The sequence below is a fragment of the Dipodomys spectabilis genome, unplaced genomic scaffold, assembly GCF_019054845.1.
Source record: "Dipodomys spectabilis isolate Male_0828 unplaced genomic scaffold, ASM1905484v1 ptg000269l, whole genome shotgun sequence".
Lineage (NCBI taxonomy): Eukaryota > Metazoa > Chordata > Mammalia > Rodentia > Heteromyidae > Dipodomys > Dipodomys spectabilis.
In genome coordinates, this window is record NW_024870946.1 from 397261 (window position 1) to 401453 (window position 4193).

Below are 4193 nucleotides of genomic sequence, written 5' to 3' on the forward strand. Positions count from 1 at the left end.
GTGGGTTGTAACAAGGAGGCTGGATGCTTTGGTAACTTCTACCTGCTATCTTTGAGGGGTGATTGGGCTTTGCAGCTGAGGTATGGGGACCTGGAAGGATGTGACGCTTGAAGGGGACTCAGCACTGTTAAATTACAAGAAAAAAGGATATGTGTGCAATGGAGCTGTGTACTCCCTTGGGCCTGGTTGGTGGCAGTGGGAGCTTCTGAGGACCTGGGAGTGTGGCCCGCAGGGGGTGGCTTCCCAGGGGGACAGAGAGCATTGCCAACACTTAGTAAGGAATTGAGCTCTGCTAGTATGGAGCGCAACAGCATAGCTCAGACTCCAGATCTTCTCATCATGATGTCTGATGGGCGAGGCCAACCCTACTTTAAAACTTGAGATGTGATCTTCAGATCTCAGCCTCCTGAGTAGCTAGGATTATAGGCATGAGCTTCTGGCACTGGGCCTCTGCTTCTTTTTTGTATATTAGGGTTTGACCTCTAGGCCTTAGGCTTGCCAGTCAGGTCTTCTAACTTTCGAGCCAAGCTTTTATGTCTTGTGGATTTCTGGGATGGAGACTTAATATATGCTCAGGCTTGGCTGGATCACGATCCTCCTATCTGTGACAGGCATGCACCACCAGGCCCTGTCCTCTGTAGTTGGGATGGTAGACATGTGGTGCCATGCTCAGTCATTGGTTTAGATGGATTGTCCCAACCAAACTCAGTCCATGGCAGCCAATTTTTGACCACAGTTGAAGCTCTGGGTTGGGCCTCAACCGTTGGACTTCAATCTCCTCATGTGACAGCTGTTAGGAAACAAGGGATTAATACAGAGGGATCTCTCAAGCAGGGCCAGGCACAGAGGGAGGGGCCTTCAGATACAGTTCTCAGCAATTCTGTGAGCATATGACAAGAAGATACCTGGAAAGAGCTCAGATGGTGTGTATTATTAATGGTGCGACAAGCATGGGATTATGAAACAAAACATGGCTCTCTTTCATTATTACCCTATGCCCATGAGGAAGGGGATCCTTCACTTTGTTCACTTTGGCAGCTGGGGAAACTGAGGCACAGAGTAGCCTGGTGACCTATTCATGACTCCCAGCTGACAGGAAGCTTGGCCTGACTTCGCTGCCATGCTCCCTAGGACAATGGGTGCTATTCAGTCCAATTCTTGTGGTGAGAAGTCCACTTCTTGTCATTCGTGGGGCTTGAACTCTGGGTCTGGGAAATGTCCCAGAGCTCCTCAGCTCAAGGCTAGCACTCTACCACTTGAGTCACAGCACCACTTTCAGTTTTCTGGTGGTTCTTTGGAGATAAGAGTCTCACAGTCGTTCCTGCCCAAGTTGGCTATGAACCATGATACTCATATCTCAGCCTCCAATGTACTTAGAAGTATAGATCTGAGCCATTTGCACCTGGCTTAAGTGTAATTCTGACCTTCTTTCAATCTCTGTCTCTCTCACACAGGAACTTGTTGAATGGGTGCTGGAGGAGGTGGACCAGCGTCACCATGTGGCTGGAACCAAGGTGGCCCTCTCATTCTGGAGGTGTGCTGTGGGTCAGGAAATGTCTTGCTCAGTCTGTTGTACCAGCTCCATGAGGTAAGCCCTTCTGTGTCTGGCTAGACCAAGACGGTTATTCATTGTCCATCTAGCCTTACTGGACTCAGTATTGTGTTCAATGTCCTTTTCTAGCAAAAAAAATTCTGGCCAAAATTTTGATAAATAGTTAAAGAATGAAAATGTAATGCCATCTTAAGAAAGTCATTTAGGGCTCTGGGAAAGTGGCTTCATGGTATGGTGATTGCCTAGCATGCATGAAACCCTGGGTTCAAATCCTCAGTACCACAAAAACAGAAAAAGAATCACTGAAAATGGTACTGTGCCTCAAGTGGTAGAGGGTTATCCTTGAGGAAAAAAAGCTAAGGAATAATTCCTTATCCCTGAGTTTAAGCTCCAGGACAGGCAAAACAACAACAACAACAACAACAGACATGTAGTTAGTAAATGTAAAATAAAGAACACATAGTAGGAATATATAATTGCTTATTCCATACTGATACCTGACAATAGTCGCTAATTCATGCACTTTAGCTATATTAGGATACTGTGTTGAAAAAAAAAATTTGTTCATAAGGTAACGGCAATCATTGTCAGGAATGTGCTGAGATGTCAGGTGAAGATTAATTCTGGAAATTCAAAGATTCCAGGCTTTTGAGTGTTCACTGCTAATGATAATGAGAAGGGTAGTCTAAGTGAGATTTGGAAATCTTTTTGCTCAGTCATGGCTTCAAAAGGCAGAAGCTAATTAACAGTTATGACAGAAGAAGAGGAATAACTCCAGATGGAAGGAATAAATTGTAGTAACTAAGGTATATCAGAAACCATTCTAGGGAACCATTTTTGGTTATTGAAGAACTAGTTATCAACTAGGCTTATTCCTCATTGCCTTTAGCATTCTAATCACTTAGGCTAGTTCTTAATCTCTATGTGATAAATTGTATATCCTTCTAAGCTGCTATTTCATACCTGACCTTCTTTGCTTTCTAAAATCTCAGTCTTTCTCTATTTCTCTATGAGCAATTTCTGGTACTAAGTCCACATATGCAGACAGCAGACAACGCTAATGTAAGAGTCCCATAGCTCAAGAGCCATTAATGTAACAACATGGAAAAAGAGGGCATATTTATTGCTACCTCAATTTTTCTGAAAAACTGCAATGTCACATCATTTGATTCAAATTTCCATTCTTTGTCTAAATAATGTGTATGTCTACATAATGCAAATATGAGCTGTGAGTTGGTGGCTCACGCCTGCAATCCTAGCTACTCAGGAGGTTGAGACCAGAGGATTGTGGTTCAAAGCTAGCCTAGTCAGGAAAATCCATGAGACCCTTATCTTCAATTAACCACCAGAAATCCAGATGTGGTGCTGTAGCTAAAGTGGTAGAGCACCGGACTTGAGTTGAAGAGTGTAGGGACAGTGCCCAGGATCAGTGTTCAAGCCCCATGACCAACAGAAAAGTGCAAATATGACTTTAAGTTTCCCCAAAAGGAACGACAAAGTCAATAGTAATCTTCCCAAGCAGAGAAATTAATTCCAAAATGATTCAATTCACCTATTTTGCTGAGGAAAGTTATGGCCTTTTTGCTGGACACATTCACTTTTTATAAAAATTATCAATGTTAGATTTATAATAAACTTCATTTAATATTTCTTGGTTCAAAAGAGAAGTCCATATAGTTGATGTCACTTGGATTTATTACTATCTCAAAGCCAACCCAGGCAAGACATTCTGTCAAACTCTTATCTGTAATTAAACACCAAAAAAGCCAGAAGTGGAGTTTTGGCTCAAGCAGTAGAGTACTAGCTTTGAGGGCAGGTGGGCAGGAAAGAAAACTGAACAGAGACAGCCTCCAGCCTCTGAGTTCAAGCCCCAGAACCAGCACAAACTAAACAAACAAGCAAACAAAACAAACCCCAGGTATTTCTTTAGGACCCTCCTTAAAGGAGCACTGGTCTGAGAAGAGGCTGATTTTGCTGCTCATACTCACGGGATCCTGCTTTTTGGAATCCTTATTGCTCTGGAGAACTCAGGCCCAAACTAAAGGAATTGATAAGTGATACCTGTAACAAGAGAATCATCTCAGGAGTGAAATATACATCCATAACACCTTTAAAACCTCCATATCTTTGTTTCTTTGCAGTAGAACATTTTTAAACAACGTTATTTCCTTTTTTTCTATGCTGGCCTTTAAATGACACATTGTTTCCTTTTGTCATACTCTCAACTAGAAGTTTATAGACAAGTTTTATATGAGTAAAGATCACAGTCAAAAAAGTCAGGGACAGAGTTTCCTGCAAGCCTTGGATTCTTTTCTTGTACACTGAAAAGGAATTCAAAAGTTAACCTGAAATTTATCATTCCTCTATGTTCAATTCCTCTCCTGGGATCAGTTGCCACATCCAGTAACAGTTGCTTCCACTTACTTCCAGTAACAATCTATGGTGCTGCTCCAGATAAAATGAATGTTTTCTGGCATCATGGAAATAACACAAGGGCACCTTTGTACATGAGGTAACATGTATTTCAGAGACAACTTAGCAAAGAGAAAATATGAAATTTAAATTGCTTATAAACACATTATCCATGAGTATATTGAGTTCAAACTTCTTAAGTGCTCTGTAAATTAAGGTGAATTTTAAA